General features: G+C 42.9%; 1 protein-coding gene and 1 long non-coding RNA gene across 2 annotated transcripts in view; one reads left to right on the top strand and one right to left on the bottom strand.

Annotated features, from left to right (window-relative positions):
- Positions 1–17910, bottom strand: part of TMEM132D (transmembrane protein 132D) — a 274910-nt gene that overhangs the window by 51120 nt on the left and 205880 nt on the right. The gene's annotated exons all lie outside the window — the stretch shown is intronic.
- Positions 4099–16763, top strand: LOC136993538 (uncharacterized). Its single transcript, XR_010885889.1, has 3 exons — positions 4099–4211; positions 14904–15036; positions 16494–16763. It is a non-coding gene; the product is annotated as an uncharacterized lncRNA (long non-coding RNA).

Genomic DNA, 17910 nt, shown 5'->3' with positions numbered 1-17910 from the left:
TGCCCTATTACACCTCACCACGCCGCTCTGCCGGGCTGTGTCCCGATGCAAGAAGGCGTGGGAACGCCAGCTGGGCTGGGCCACGGGGCAGCACCTCCCACGCTGCGCTCACGGTGGCTACGAATACTGGGAAACTGCAGCTTGAGCAAACAAACACATTCCAAGTTGTTGGCAGTTCTTTCCAAGCCAAGCAAAATCCCATATTTGATTAGCTCAATTAGTTTCCTACCTCACTTATATATGACATTAAATGTAGCACAGTAACGACCACTGGGTACCACTGTCCCGAGAGCGTGGCATCATCCAATTTCAAATTTCACAGGACAGTTTGAGGGCCAGGTCTCAACCCGATTTTAGGAAGAGTCTAACAGGCTCCTGCAAAGGACAGAGGAGGCTGTGGGCATTGTAACACATGACGTATAAAACAGATCTGTTATTGATGCACCTTATTCCCAAGTGACCTCTCCTTTCGCAAGCCGCTCAAGAGGGAGCCTCGGAATAAGGGAGGATTCGAACAGTCATGCACATGCACCCCGCAAAACACACAGCATTCATGCACAACCGCATATCCAAACTGGAAGATAATTCCCATCACTAATACTCTTTGTTTTATAACACAGTCCCTTCCCAGTCTCATAAGTTACAAATATTCTTTCAAATCACCATCTCAGCTAAAAGTCAAAAGAAAAATAATGAGGTTAAACTAATATATTCTTATTAATAATACATATGTGGATCCAGTATTAGTACTGAATTAATATGAAGCACGCACAATATAAACCACTGATTAATTAAATTATATTCCAATTTTTATGGTAGCATGTATTTGTAGTAGTTTGAAAAGACACTTCATTTAAACACTGAGGTAATCCTTACTGGGAATCAGCGACTTACATTAAAATCACAAGTCTCTCATTGAGATTCTGCAAAGGATGCTAATAGTTAATCATGACATTCAGTCATCTCTCTACTAGTCTTCCTAGCTAAGCATCTTTTCTTGAGGATCTATCACCACCATTTCTATAATTTGCAGATGCCAAACAACTTATACCACAGGCCAAATAGGATATAATTTTTAGAATTTCCTGTTTCTGAGAATTAACTCCAGCTGGGGTATTTCACCCATTAAGGAATTAGAAAGAAACTGCAAGACTTAAACTCAGAAATCCAGGAAGAGAGATATTTCTCTTTGAAGTTCAGTGAAATATTGATGGACCAACACGGTTATACAGGTAACCCAGCCAGCATACTTCCAAGAGTCACCATGAAAATTTGACAGAGCACCAGAAATTAGTCTGCAGCCTGGCCAGGATATGACAGTGGCTCAATAAAAATGTAGGGCCAATTTATTAGTCTTACCAGCAGGTGCATCTTCTCTGAAGCCAACACATCAGTGTTTGCTTAGCTCAGAGTGAATTTGGCTCAGAGGCTGCATTTCAATGGTGGGATGCAACCAAGAGCACAACTCACACAAAACACAAAGGCCAGCAACTGTTTCCAAAGCTATTATAGGCTTTATTTCACATCCTAACTTCAGCTCGTATCATATGTGAAACATAAGTACTTCCAGAGTTTGTTACAGTCCTATAAAAATAAACTGCAATGTTCAGTTCTTTGATGAAATAGCAGGTAGAAACGTTTCCTTTGGAAGAAAAAAACAAAGAGCTAAACTATCGGCTGTACCTATACATCTGCTCTTCAAACTATTTGATTTTGAAGTCTTCAAAATATGACATTCCCTGAAGCCAAGAGCGTCACTGCATTGTGACTGGTTTATGAGGGAAATAGGGCAAGTTTGGCTTCAGAGGAGTGAGCAGATTTGGTAAGGATGAGCAGTGAAACGAAGGCACATACACATATGGAGCACAGCCATCAGATTTTTCCTGTTAAAAATAGAGAACAACCAATGGCCGGACTGTGGTGCAGGGAAAAGCGACATGGGATAATCACGCAGCCCCTCTGCCCCTCCTCATGTCACACTGGAGACATTCAAGAAACACACAATTCTATTTAATCTGAGAGCTAACTTTTGCAAAGCCTTTTAGATACTTTTTATTCTTATTAAGCAACTTTAATCTCTAGATAGATAGAATCTATTGCTGCTAAATTATGTTTGAGCTGAAAGAATGAAAAACGAAATAGATGAGGCAGTGCTGCGTGTAGTACATATGGAGAGAAGCAGTGAGATAGCACAGCTAGGTGTTACCCAGGAAAAGTGGCATCGTTATTACGATGACCAGCAGTGAGAGCTGTCTCATTACGTGGCCTGCCATGCTCAGCACGCAGCTCTGGACGCGGTGAAATGCATCTTCACCAGAAGCAAAACCCAGGTGCTACCTTGTCTGCCTTGGCAAGGCAGAGCTGTGCTTCGGACTGGCAAATTCATACGTTTCATATTCACACGTTACTACAACTAGGCAATCGCTGCTTGAGGAAACTCCCTATTATTGCAGGATGCAATCCTTTATTTTTAAGCGATGAAAAAGCCAGAAAATAAATCACCTCACTCCCAGGGAGAGAAAAATGCCTCTGCATGTCCCTTTTCCTTACCTTTGTATGCCTCACATATGTAGACTAGAATCTCCTCAAAAGAGAAATCCTCTTTTTTTTTCTGTATTTGCGCAGTGTCCAGTCTGCAGTTCAGTTCTGAGGTCTAGCTGCTGAACTAGCTAAAATATAGTAATGGTTTTCCTGGAGGTGATACATGGCAAGCACACACTACAAATGCGAGGAAAGAATGGCAGTGAGAGCCCAGGTGGTCTCAGTTTCTGGTGCTAACTCTTATTTACAAACCTGCTGCTGGGATAAAAACTAAGGCACATGTGATTTTATCATTTAAAGGTATGATGAACATTTACGCCATAACCACAGTTGTTTAAGACAGTTCTTTTGGCTGTTTTTGTGGTCACAGCCTTGGTGATGTGGTTGAACCGGATGTTTTTTGAACAGCAGGTAGAAAAGGGCCAGGACAAAGAGGACCAGACCTGGGCTGGCGAAGGGCAAGGAGGAAGAAGAGGGCAGTGGGGATCTCTCAGCCCATCCTAAGAGCCCAAAACCAAACTGCAGCTGGCGAAAGAGGACCTTGCTCTGGCCAGATCTGGTTCTCTCAGGTCCTTTAGTCCAGCATCAAAGGTGGCATCAGAGCCAAATAATGGAGTCCAAAAAGAGAAGAATACCCCTTCATCTTGCTCTTTTTTCCCATTACGTTTACTTTCTGTTGCCCCATGGCTACGCAGGCCCCACTCCTCCTGCTCACCCATGCAGTGGCAGGAACAACAAGTCTTTCAAGGTAGAAAGTCATTCCAGGCGTAATTATCTCCTAATAGTTGTGGACAGCTTTATCTAATAGCTTGGGCTGTTGTTACCTTGGACAATTTAGAGCAAAGGCTTTCCCAGCGTAAATTTTACATATGGACAGGTGTCTTAAGTAAAATACTGAAATAATTGTTTGATTTTGCCACTTTGCAGAGCAGAAGTGCAGCATTTCAAGCCTGTGCTTTCTGCTGAGGATTCCTGGAGCACGTAGTACGCAGACACGCTGCCTACGGAGAATAATGAACTAACTAGCAACGGGACAGTTGGTAATGCTAACGGATAAGGTGTCCGAGCAACACCAGGCCTCCTTTAGGCTCAGGCAGCTGGGGAGCCAAATCCTCCCGTGGCAGCTCACTTTTTTCTAGCTGTAGTTTAAAAGCACATTTTAAAATGGCAAAGCCCCTTTAATGCTTTGACTTCTAACACTCCGGAGTCATGTTAGCATACTTTTGGCAAGCCCTGCTTTGGTGTTTTGGTGGTTTGCAGCGATAAGTAGGCTACCATGACACGAGGAAGCTGTCGTGTACGTTGTCTGGTTATCAAAGTCAGGCAGCTCTGAAGTCTGCGAACTGTCAGGTCGCGGCTCTTCAGAGAAATCGCTAATTAATTCACAAGCTCCAGACTGTAACTCCATGAAGCCGTGCGCGCATACTTGACGCTGCTCTCTAGACAGACTGCTTTAGCTGATAATCAACACGGTTTGCTCTGAAAAGCAAACAAACAAACAAAGTCGGGCAGGGTTTCTCCCCTGCCTGCCCCGCGCCGGCTGCCAGCGCTCGCAGACATCCTCGCGGGAGGGAAGGGCGCGTCGGCCGGTCAGAGGGCGAGCGAGCGAGGAGAGGCGGCACAAGGGGCCCGGCCTCACTGCTGCTGGATCGCGGAGACCGTGGAGGCTGGTAGGGACACGTCACGCAAAATTAGCTAAACCCAATCAAAATTTCACACCCGGGGTCAGTCTCGGCCCCGGGACTGATGTGCGAGCGTGCGAGCTCTTTTGATTCTCGGGTCTGCAGTTAAGAAGCTGTTTAATGGAGGGGTTTGGTGCCTGCAGGGGTCCGGAGCTCTGCGAGGCGTGAATACGGGATAGGATGTAGGGATTTCCAGCAACAAATGAAAGCTCTAGGGTATCACTTCAAAGAAAAGACGCCAATGAGACTCTAGCAATGCAATTAAGCAGAGTAAATATTTGGTGTGATGTGTGGCAGAGCCAGAATGACTGGGGTCAAACTGACTGAAACAGCTCTGCTTTTATGGAGGGAAGCATTAAAAATCCCCAAACAAATCACTGGCCTTGTCTAATCTGCTTTTTTCTTCTTGTTGTTCCTTAGCTCACTGCTGTCATTCCCAGGCTGTCATTCCCCTTTCACCCCGTGCCTGTCCCTATGCACTCCGGGATGCAACAGAAATATTAAGAGTGGTGGCAGGAGAAGGCTGCCCCCATCTGCTGTCCAGCTCCTTGGGGCCTGGCCAGCGAGGAGCAGATCAGAGCAACCCCCGGGACCTGGAAGTGCCCAGCAGGCAAATTTGACAGATCCTCTTCTGTCGATCTCTGCTTTCCAGAGCCAGACAGGGACAAAATCTGTGCAACTGCCTGCAGCTCCTCTCACCCTGCCCAGGCACTGCTGTGCCTGAGGCAGCTGCCCACGGCATAGGTGCTCCGGGCCTGTATAATCCTGTATATTCAGGGACATGTTCAACCTTGGCAATGGATGCTGGGCACAGCTGAGCACTGAGCCTGTTGTTTCAGCAGTGAGACCACCCTGCTCCCATATGCTACTCTCATTACCTAGTCTCTTTCTCCCATATAATCACATTAGCCTGTTTCTATACTGACTGCAACTATTGATATTATAGATTAGAAATGCATAAACGAGTCGATAATCCCAGCAGCCAAATCAACTTTTTCACAAAAATATTTCGAAGTGCCTATCACCGTAGCGTAAGCGACGTGTCCCTATGACACTGTGGAAAAGGCTGCTGCAAAGGCTTCCCCGGACCCGGGACATCTGGGAATCAGACCCAGTCAGTCCTGTGAGACAAGCAAAACAGATAGAACAAAAAAAAATTCAATGTTTTATTTTCTGAACAGATTTAGATCCTTCTCGTGTTTTATCAACAAAAAAAATTCACCCCTGAAAACAACTTCAATACCATCTTGTAAAGTGCGACGACATGTCTGCTGAGGTCTGTCTGTCAGGGCTTTATGCAGAGTTTCGTTTGTACTTCGAAGCTCTGCTGCGAGTCATTCAATTATTTTCACATACCAGACTCTGACCAAGAGTGTGCCTTGGTGGCTCCGGTTTCCTTGGCAAGCCACATGTTCACACTGACCCACCTGAAGCCCAATGCACGTGGGCAGAGGTATCATTAAGTGCATCAGTGCAGATGTCCTCACCAGGGATGTCCACAGAGAACCTTTTTCCTCCTCTGCTGTGTGCCAAGCACTCTCTAAAGTTCCAGTGAGAAACACACAGCATCTACTCAGTGTTTTGAACCTGAGGATCTCCATAAACCAGGCACAGGATGCAAATGTCTCATTTTCATCTCAAAGGCCCTTGATGTTTTTGCCCCATCCTACCTAGCTGCTCTATTATCTCCTGCAATATTCCCAGCCTTTAACGTCAGACAGCTCTTTCACCAGCACATCCACGCTTCTCCCCATGTCACCTACAGAGTTAGTTTCTTTACGGCCCTCTTTAAAATTCAGCTCTGCCATAGTGACTGCAGGATGTTGCAAGTCCCTAACAGGCAGGTTCGTCCCTCTCCTCCCATCTCTGACAACTTTGGGTTAATCTTGTGAGGTCAAGCAAAGCCTGTCAGCAAAACAGGTAAATCTAAGTGCACATATGGTATTTATAAGAATATGTGTAGAGAGATTCAATTTCTTCCTTGTCTACAATGTACTTCTCAGAGAGGAAAGCCATTTAGCAACGCCTACAGTAATAACAATGCTAACACATTTATCGACTCTGTCTTGATTTTCATCATCTTCAAAGGACTGCTACTCCCCTTGCACTTTCCAGAGGGGAAAACTGAGATGTAATAAGTTTGAGACCTGTCCAAGCCTCCACACGAAGCCACTGGCAAAACCAGGAACAATCCCTGGAGTTCTGCATCCCATTTCCCTGCTGCACACGGAAAATCCCCGTAACTTGGATGATGTGCAACCATACTGGGAAGATGGGGAAAATGATGCAGTGACAAGGCAAAAGCAGATTTGCAAGGATGAAATCTGCCCCAATGTGGTAATTAACATAAGCTCCCATGGCAGAGCCAGAGAGCTATGACCGAACTAGTTTTTCACAATTTGAAAGGGAATGGAAGTGTTTTGTGAGGAACAAGAGAACGCATGTTCTCCAAGTCACTCTGCAGAGGGGAGGTGACTAAGTGTCCTATTCCAATGTTTCCTCACAGATTGGCCTTGTAGTTTTAATGACAAATTCAGATTTAGGACCATCAAGCAAAAAGCAGCCTGAGCTAAATCGGAACCACCGCAGGGGCCTTGGAAACCTGCCCCCAAACCAAAATTCATTCATGAGCAGACTCACGGCAGAGCAGCAGGGGAGCCTGCAGCTAACCGGCTCTGCTGGGTCAGTAATTAGCTCTTCACTTGAACTCTTAACAGAGACCCAGAAATAAACAAAAAGGACATCCAGAAAAAAAATAGAATGTTTCAGCTCCCATCTGGTAAATGGGGCCAAAGTCTGCTCTGGGACATGTGACCACGACCTTCGTGAGGACATTGTGATGCCCAGGGCAGAATTTGGGTCACAGCGTGTCTTTAGACAAAATCCATGACAGTGAATGAATAAGGTCTCTGGTCCCTCCCCACAGAAGCAGCAGAGGTTGTACCCACAGCACAGTGAGTAAACGCCTACATTTGCTGTGCCAAGCCAGGTGTTGAGAAGGGAGAAACACTGCATTTCTAGGAACAGAAGTCGGTAAATGCCATTTACCTGAATTTACCTCGGTTACAACACCGCCATTTCCACAGCTGAGGAGTGATATCCTCCCTCCACTGCACCCAATTCCAGCAAATACTGGGGGTCAGAGCCCTCAGCCCCCGGGATCCGCAGGCCAGTGGTGTTAGCATGAACCCAGCAGGCCACTGGTGCATGTTAACCCACGGGACTGCAAATCAGAGCTCCTTTCCCCTGAGCCACATTGCCCTTCGGCTGCCAGCAGGAACTCCCAGCACAGAGGACACCTGGGATGACAACTTTTTAGGCTACAAATCTTGACTTGAGCCCAAAATTGCATCTCTTGGCATAGGTCTTGGTAAGGAAATTTGGATACTTTTTTCCGTAAAAAACAAAATTCTGTTTCCAAAGAAAAACCAATTAGAAGCGCCATGCCCATGAAGGTATTGAGGTACCTGGATGGCAGTGGCACTGCGGTTTGAGAATCTCTGTGTGATTAGCCTGTGACAACAGCTACTGCCAGATCTTCTAGTGGATATAAATGGGTGTAACTTCACTGATCTTGCAGAAATGCTGAGAACTGACCCACACATTTGTTTTCCTGGCCTTAGCTAAAGTCCATAGTACAAGGAAGTATGAGAATTTGAATGAAGACAGAATATTTTTAGGTCTGATTGAGGAGGCAAAGAGAGGGAGCAGGGAGCCTGCAAGCTCTGCTTTGATCATTTAGCCTTTGCAGATTTGTGACAAATTGTTTTTCTGCATGAATCTGAACTGATACAGATTTACATGAGTAGTTAAAAAGTAATACCAGTTGGGAAATAAAATCCTTAACAGCACCACAGAAAAGCAATAAACTTAAGAAGCAGTTAGACAGACAGAAGAATGATCACAAATGCTTTATAATAGAAAAAATTAATAACAGATAAAAAGAGTGGTTGGACACTTGTAAAGCTAGCTGAGGCGGGCTGAAAGCAGGGAATCCAAAAAGCCATTAGAAAAAAGACATGAAGAGTCTTGTAATAGTATCCTGGGGAACATGCGGGCTGCAGATTCAATGCCTTTAAGATTGTATTGTACATTCTGCAACATTTGTTTAATGTCTAATCCTTCTGGAATGACTGGTAGAGAACTCATGTTAATGTCAGTCCAATGTCCTGAAGGAAATAAATCTGGACTTGACATCAAATTACATATTTTGTACCTTGGACATTTGACATATTTTCCTAATCAGATGTGTATAGTGATCTGTATCCAATAATTCACCTGATGTCAGTGCAAGAGTAACAGCTTCCTTTCCCCTCTTCAGCTTCCTCTCAATTTAAATTAAATAAAAATATCACATTAATAAAGCCCTATATCAAGAACTAGTCACTCTATAATGATTATGAAGTCTTGAGTCTGAAATCTTCTAGGATATAACATTCACACTGAAAAGAAATACTGTTATTTGTAGTGCTGGGTGACAATATCGGAGGTGGTTTCCAAGGTCAGACATCTAGAGAGGACCAAGGCCCAAAGACTCCCACAGCATCTGATGACTTCAACAGCAAAATTCTCACTGAGTTTAGTGAGCACAAACCTGATCATGACCACATTGTCTTCCTTGGACATGACGGTCCACAGCCTTAACCAAATGCCACTAAAAGTATCTCAAGACCCTGTGCTTTTATCTGCAAATTTTGCAGATTTTGCAAATTAAGAAAGATATAATGCTTCATGAACCAACTCTTCCCCTCAGCCTATTCAGAGCTAAGTTTACAGACAGGAAAGAAGGGGAAGGTACAGAGCCTTTTCTGATAGTTTATAATGCCCTTGATCCAATAAATAACTGCCTCCAGATGCCAACATTGATCCTGGTGTGACCGTTCATCACCTTATTACCAGCTAGATAGATTGCCTCTAGACATTTTCTCCTGCAGGAGCCAAGCTGATAAATGGTTGCACTAGGCTCAGTACTGGTTTGTGACAAGCCTATTCATTGGATTAAAAAAAAATAAGGGGGAGGAAGAAAATCTTGAAACTATAGCAATAAAGGCTTGGTTCTTCAAGTTGCCTCCAGACACACAGGACCGAAATAATCTGACTTTTATTTTTATTTGCTTGGGTTTTCCTGTTTGTTCTAAACTTACCACAAGCTCAGGGCCCTGCAGCCAAAAGCAATGCAGAGCTCTGGACCTACCTCAATAAAATGACAGTTTTGCTCAACAAGAGCCTGTTTTCAAGAACCAGAGTTAGTGCGATGGCTTGCACTGGCTTCAGTGGGATCTGGCTGGGGCTCTGCCCAGGCTGAGGTGCTCACTCATCGGTGGTTACACTGGAACCACAATCTCCCCTCGTTCAGTGCTTCTTTTATGTCTGGCCATTTTCTACACTAGGAATCTCCCAGTAAGTCCTCAGCACTCAACTCCCTCTCCAGAAAAAGCCAATCATCCTTTTTTGCTTTCTCTCTAATGTCCTTTGATTATTTGCTGTTCCTGTCCAGAAGAACTGAGAAGGGTTCAAAAAGAATTTAAAAGGTGACCCAAACTACAAGAAAAAAAGATGACCAAGCAAGACTAGGGCAGGTCTATGGGATGATGAGCAGTGTAGGGAAGGCAGGGGATTTTCAGTCTCTCCTCACAAACAAGTAAGGGGGAGTTATCAGATGGCAGGGCTCAAAACAGACAGAAGAAAATGTTTTTCCACATAACGTAGCCAAGCCATGGAATTTGTTCCCACAGAGAACAACAATATTTGGATGGATTGACCTCAATTGCATGACTGAGATTCAAAGAGCAATTAAACAAATTCATGGAAGAAAGAACTAAATCACACTTGTAGATCAGCAATGCGCTGAGTTATGCACTCAGCTGCTCGGAAGCACCTTTCATTGCTCTTGTACCATTCCCATGGCATCTGCTATCTGCCACTGTAGAACATGGGGAACCAGACCAGAACAACTCTTGGTCTTAGCCAGTATGATTCTCTAGATAGAAACCGTACCCTTTTTACTGTAATTATAGTTTAAATGCAAAATGAAACTTCTTCCCATACAGTTGGTCACCTATTGTCCAGTTTTCTTTTACATATAGACTTGAAAAATTGTATTGGTTAAAGGAATGGATTTTGGCATAAGTGGAAAATATAAGCCCTCAATATCAAATATTTAATTATTCCTGATTAATTCTTTTATGGGCTCAGACTTGCAACTGATTTAATACTCCTGGATAATTACTTCTATTATAACTGTCTCTGATTTTTAATTAACTGTACAAAGTTTCTCATTCAAATCTAATATTACTTTTGTTAATACTGTCAACTCTTTGTTTAGAGATTCTGTTCACATTAAACTCTGATGCTCAGACCTTAACGTCTGCCTTTCCACACCTGTGTGAACAGATTCAGTATGAGGCTTATTTATTCCATACAAACATCTACCAAAAATACTGTCTCCAGTATCCTGAACACTGCTGTCTGCCAAGTAATCCATTCTCTTAGTGCTATTGCTCTCACTTCACCTCATCTAACTTGTAAGACTCCCCTGATACTAATTTGGTTGATCATTTCAGTAATCAGTCTACTGATTTTCAGATACTTCACTGAGACTATTCACATGGCTGAAGTTAGGACATGCAAAGAGGTTCAGCTTTCAATGGGGCAAGAACTTCATCTCTCTTCTATACTGAATGAAAATCTGAAACAGTCTACAACACTTTGGGATTATCCTGAGATAATGAATAACACTGATACAAAGGTGACTTTATTCTTGTTTTCTCTGGCCACCTATGCAGGAGGCTTTATAATAAAAAACACCAATAGTGAAGAATAATAACCTATTGCCTGTGACTATTTGGGAGCAGGTGAGTTCCTGACAAGTGGGTACCCCAGTTGCAGCAACATTACACACTTGTTGCAAGATTACTGGCTAAGTCATATAAGGCCAAAGTACAACATTTTCAAACTTGTGTGCCATTACTCACCTAAATCCATATTTATAGACCTAATTAAGTGACTTTACTCAATTAAAATTCAATACAAGTGAGTTGGCTGGAAATTACGTGCTGAGCATTTTCAATTACTAGGCTTCTTGTAATTCAGGGTCTAGATATGAGTTTAGATGTCATACTTGAACCACTCACATCAGAATTTTATCCTTGTTTTGAAAATGCCAGTTTTTCTACTTTAACTTCCTTGTAATTAGATTCACATTTGCCTATTGAGAGAGCATGTTGACAGTACTTAAAAACTCCCTTAAAATGATTGTTTGGATAAAGGGAGAGGCATAAAATGCAAAATGCCAGCATCACTTTGCAAACTATCACATTGTGACAAATAGACAGAATTTTGCATTTTTGAAAACTCTGAAGTTTTTCTATATTTGGGATTCCTCAGAGTCTCCTTTAGGTAGTTCATCTTCCTCCTCCGACCGTCACTCAGCCTGGCCATGGCACCTCTGCCACCCATCGCTGCCATCCCCAGAACAGCTTGCAGGGGGACACAGAGCTCCCCATGTGCCCTGGGGGCCGAGCATACCCCACAGTGCTACCAGGCCAAACAGACCGGTGACGACGAACTGAACTGCGTCTTGAATGCTCATGTGCCATTTGACAACTTGTTTGCACTGCTGCAGCACAAGCAGGGTGGCCTCACATAAGGGACATGTATCAGTTTTCTCCACTACAGACAGCCTGATATCAGTAACCCAATGTAGTCGCTCTGACACAGGCTGATATCTCTTTCAGCCAGCAGCTAAACATAGTCTCTGTAGAATCCCAAAAGCTTTCTTTCAAGGGTTTTCTATTTTTACCATGTAGAGATACCTGTTTTGACTTCGAAAGATACAAAATCTTCTATTAGCTAATGTATGGCTTTGTGGAAAAGGTTGGTGAAGCTGCCTATAATCAAGTTAAATGATTTTTCAGTGATTAACATTTTCATAAAGGTGACTCTTAAAATTATTGGACACTCTCCTGTTTGATCTGCTACCTAAATGCCAACTGTACAGAGCAAAAGCACCCAAATGGCGTCCCACCTTTTGGGTTCATTATACTCAGTTCTGCTTGGTTTGGAAGGTTTCCCATACTGCTTGCTAGGCCTTTCAGCGGATTGGGATTATACTGAGGACTTTTTGCTTGAATGACACTAAATGCTACAGATTTTGATTAGGAAGGTTGAATTTAAATTTTTGTAATTGATGTTACGTGCTGGGATTTTCTGGTCTATTTTGCTATGTATGAGATTTGCACCATCTGTCTCACTGAGGAGGATCAGAACAGGCTTGAGGAATATGATGGTAATTATTGACCCCATAACTGAAGACGTGAGAAGATGACTTGCTATCTCAGCCACATACACCTGAAAGGTCAGAAGAACAATCACAGCTTCTAACTAAGCCTCTCAATTCCCCGTGTTTAACAGAAGGATCTTAACTCTCCTATCCTACAGGGTATTAGGTAACTGTAACACAACTCACTAACTACTGTGATGAGGTATATGTACATATAAATATATATACATATACGTGTATATATATGAAAAACTAAGTGTGTGGGGGCTAGTGATAGTCGATTCTCACAAATGCTAAAGACTTTCTCAGGAAGTATAAAGATCTGCTAGAATTTCTGGAAGATTTTGTAGCTTTCAACTATCTTTCCATCAGGATTCCCCAATGACTTCCGCTGCGAATCAAATAATTTTGTAGCAAAACATCACAAAAACGAGAACACAAGACCCATGTATGGCCACTGTACTGCTATGGGTTGGCACTTGAATGAACTAAGATCAGGAATGTCATGTTTCAGGCTGCACTCTGATCCTAACCAGGCACCGAGCTGCCTCCGAGTACACCTGGATACCAGAGAAAAGGGTGCTATAACTTATTCCATGGTTAACAAAAGCAAGGAAACAGAGCCTAAGAAAATAATTATGCTGTGCTTGAGGAAATATGGAAATAATCATGGACTGTTGCATTTAAGAGGCTTTTTGAAATGAAATTATTTGTATTCAAATTTGTGCAAAACCAATGATCATTTTTGATCAGCTCAGCCTGTTCTTTGGGGAAATTAACTTGACGCTCTGGGTGTAAACATTCTTTCAAAACGCTTACCGTAAAGCAACGTTTTCCTCCTGTTCTCACTCCTGAGCACCAGAGCAATTTTCAAAGCATTTCCATTGATAACAGAAACAAAACAGACAGACCACTTCATCAGGAGGACCAGAAATTGCAATCAGAAAAGTAATTCTTAAATACAATTTCATCTGTATTCACATTATCACTTGGTTTTCTCCAGGCCATGTGTGGGTGGTGCGCAGAGACTTCATGTAGGAACAGGCATATTTATGGTTGCTGAAGACTAACAGCAGTCATGCAGCAGCTTTAGATGCAAGGTGGTGGTTTGCAAAGCTATCCACCCAGACCAGAATGAAAGCAAAGGCCAGCGTCACAAGCTGGTTCACGATGAACTGATATAATCTACTTTTAATTAAGTCAGAGGGACAAAGCATTCACAGTGTCTAACAGAAGCCCGTATCAGACTAAGTGACAGTTCAGCGGCAGTATATTGAATATACTCTCAGAGAGTGCTACGCGAAGAGAAGGGGATGTTCACATTGGAAATGAGCCTCTCTGAAACCTGCCCGTGAGGATGCTGCAGCAGAGCTTTGCTTCCCTGCGAGTAGACCGAGGGTCATGAAACACTTCCACGTGCTGCAGGGTGCACAAGCGATGGCTGCGCTAAGACAGAGCCCTGCCCGGGGTCAGACGCCGCGACTCATTCCTGACTCGAGCACCAGCACTGTGGCAAGAATATTTCATCAGGTCCATGGCAGCTCAAAGGATGGGGAGATTAAAACCTCATGGTTTGTGATTTAGACAAGGAGCAAGCATCTGAGATCCCTGCTGAGAAAGGGAGAGAAACACGAGCCAAGGGTGCGTGGCAATGAACAGGCAGAGCTGAAGCTGAGGAGCGCTTTCTCCAGCAGAAGCTAACGGGATGGGCAAGTGTTACGTTACAGCCTGGGCAGCATAACACAGCACACCTTCCCCAGGACCTGCCACGGCCCTCACCTCTCTCCTGCACATGTGGCGGTGCCTCTCACACGCTGTGCTGGCCGTCAGGCTAAGCTTAGGGTCTGACGGTGCTGAACCACCAGAAGGGGAGCGATGGGACTCCTGACCAGGACTGACAGGGTGGCACTGAGCAGTGAAATCAGTTTAAGCTGCCATAGGAGAGCAGCCTACAGAGCAACGGAAGAGAGCCCTGAGCACCGAGACCTCCTCTCATGTGCTCACCACCAGCCCGGCAGATTATCGTCTGGAAATGATGTTCATGGTCGCCCAGTTCTTCCCTGAGGGCTCTAAGCAGGCTGAAACAGGACCCTGGCAGGGAAACGGGGCCAGGCCATACTCTGTCCATTGTTGATCTTCAGCAAAGAAGAGTGAGTGTGAAATTTAAACTTTTGCCTTTCCCACGAGCCACCACCTAGCTAGTCTCTCATATCCAGAGCCATGAAGATCTTGCAGACAGATGCATCCTCTAACCTCATTCCTCCTCCTTCTTTTTCCTTCAGTTCTGTCTGTAATAGTCTGGGGATATTAAGTGCTGCCAGCCTTGGGGGTCATTATTAACCCTAGTCAAAATGTGCAGTGCAAGACCACAAATCCTAATTCTTGCCTTGTTACCATAGTTACACCTGGCTAAGAGGTGACACCTGAACTCTGCCTTCAAGCTCTAAGCAAATGATGAGTGATGAAGAATTAAAGAATCTCCAAAAATGAAATGACAGCATTTGAAGAAGAAAAGGGCAAACACATTCATAGGTAAATACTTAAAAAATTTAAGGTCACACAGTCAGTTTCTATATATGCCTTGTCATCGTGCTGCCTGTTCAGATCTGATAGGATTCCAGCCAGTTCTTGATGATAGTGTCCTAATACAATGTAATTGCATATTGAGAAGTTCTACCTTCGATCATTAGGAGCACAGCTATTACAACAATATACACATTACACTCCTACTAGCCTTATTCTGAATTTTTTCCTGTTAATTGAACAGTCCTGAAATATGTATCTCAAGTTAGCTAACCTTTCCACTATCACAGAATAAGCAGAAAATATACATGAATCGATTTAAAATCTGACAATGATTAATACTGGTACTTACCTCCCCAAATTTCCCCACGTGTCAAAATATTAGAGCAATTGTTTTAACAACACAGATGTGTAACTGCTGGGGTCAACCACAAAGTTACTGCTGAAAGTTATCTGAAAACTTAAGAGAGGGGTTCTGTGCCTGGACTCACTATTTGACAGTATAAATTATCGTCGCTATGTTCGACAGTAGTTTTGAAGTCCTGGCATTTATATATATATATATTATATATATATATGTATATATTTTAAGGATATGCCATTGTTTTAATATGTTTTAAGGAAAGGTATTCAGTGCATTTGCTTGAAAGCAGCAGTTTTAAGTAGTTTTGGAACAAGGAGCAGGAGGGAAGAATAAGTTACTTCATGCTCTGATGGTCTTGTTTGACTGATACCGTCAGAGAAAACCTACAGACACTCAAAACTGCTGATGGTGTCTGAAGGGGTTCTTCACCGTGCTTCTGTCCCAGAGGCTGCTCTGAGCACTGCGGAGCGCCACCCCTCGTATGTGCTTCCCCCCCTTTGTATGTTGAGTCCTGTTTTAAAGTTAAGATTCCCACTGTGAGCTTTTAAAATTGGTTGAACAGGATTTTCAGAGCTCCAGCTACCCTTTGAGGGAGGATAGCAGTAAAGAACAATTTTCCTGGGTTCACCTGAAAACGTACCTATTCCATTAGAAACATGGAGCCAATTCTGACACTAATTTCCCCAGTAAAAAGTATAACACACACTAAGGATATTTTTCTCCAAGTGTACAATCTTCTGCTAAGATAAGAGATGCAAGTCTTTAGATTACTGAGTAGAGCTTGCTTTACGAATCCACAGGTCCTAAATTCTATCTCCAGAGGTCACAGGAACAAAAGTATTGTCAAATGTTTATTCATCCTCTTGATTTTCACTAAAATGACACAAAGCCCCAAGAGATGTGCTTTAGTGACAAACCTCATAATGTCTGCGTTGTGAAATTTTACAGCTGATGGAGTAGGGTGCTGAGTTTGACAAAGATTTTTTTTTCTATGTTACACAGCCGAATTAAATGGGTGTTAAATAAAACATACCAGAAATCAGGATTTAGATTAATCTGAGCATAATCACTGTCTGTCACTCAGTCTCCACTCTCTTTTTAGGTGTGACATACGCTATTTTGCCATTGTCATAGAGTGTTCCAAGCTAGACAAGACCTGAACTTCTGAAAAGAAAAAGGAAATAAACTTTGTAACCATATGCATTACCTTTAAGATCTACTCCTAGCATGGAAAAGATTACCAACCTCTGAAACAAAGGCTCAGGAAATGAATGTTCAGAATATGAGCAGAACTGGCCTATCTGTGTTTGAAGGACAGTTTTTTCCTGTTGTTTTTTCCTTCAGTTCTTTCCGCCTTTTTTTTTTTTTAATAAAGCTGAATAAAATCAAGGCTTGTAACAGGAAAGTGTGTTTCCTTTCACCTAATTTTACCCTTTCTTTTTGACATTTCTTTGTCTCCTCTCTTTTTCTGCACACAGACCAGCCAGGCTCCTGAGTTTTTGATGTGCATCTCAGGGTCTCACTTTAGGATTTTAACATTTTAAAAGACGAGAAGAGAGACCTTACCCAAGTCCCAGACAGATTAGTCTGGTAGCCATGTGACTGTAGCAATTTCAGAGGAGTTCCCCTGGTTATATCAGAGGAGGTTAGATCTGAATCAGCTCCTAGAAAGTTCATATTCTGTGCAGGTTCACATGCCACTGTAGAGCAGGTCTTTTACAACAAGCCTTACAGGGCAAACACGGATACAACGAATCTCAAAAGCCAACCTGTCAATCCAGACCCAGCATGCTCACTTTTTTTGGATCGCTTTCAAGGACATTTACTATAAATCTGTGAAAAGAGAGCTACTTACAGGTCTAGGATTTATAGAATGTGCTGCCTATTTGTGCTCTCTCTTTTGTCAATAGCATTAAGATTTGCAGTTTGCACTGAATTATCCAATGACCTAAATCCTAGCAAGCTATCAAAATCTGTTTCCTAGATAAAGTCATGCTAGAGTTTGATACATTTATCAGTGCCAGGCACACAGCAGTGCTTACAAGCGTGGCTATTTCTCAAGTCTTCTTCAACACCAGACAAAAGGGAGGTACAAATTAATTACAACCCATTCACACCAATGGTTTAAAATAATTATCAACAATTTATTGTCTAGAAACACAATAACAATTTCTGCCTCCTGATTTCACACAAACTCCTGAGTATAATGACTCACTGTTTATTTACCTGGTGTAAAACACCCAAGTACTATGCTGACAGCTCCAGAATGATTTATTATTCTCCCATTATGCTAAATACTTGGGATAGATCATGCCTCATTATACAAAATATAATCCATTGCCATTCAGCTGAATGAGACTTGATATGGGAGAGGCAGGGAGTTTGCTAATTGTCAAAATAGCTTCGTGGTGACATATTCTTTCAGCAGCAAGGCTCAAATATTTGACAAGGGAAAATTCTCTCTGTCCTCACTTCTCTCCAGCATCAGAAGAATCTTGCTGAAGCCCCAGAAAGTCAAG

Source organism: Apteryx mantelli, chromosome 17, assembly GCF_036417845.1.
Source record: "Apteryx mantelli isolate bAptMan1 chromosome 17, bAptMan1.hap1, whole genome shotgun sequence".
Taxonomy (NCBI): domain Eukaryota; kingdom Metazoa; phylum Chordata; class Aves; order Apterygiformes; family Apterygidae; genus Apteryx; species Apteryx mantelli.
Note: the sequence above shows the minus strand (reverse complement) of the source record. Positions and strands in the feature narration are given on the sequence as shown.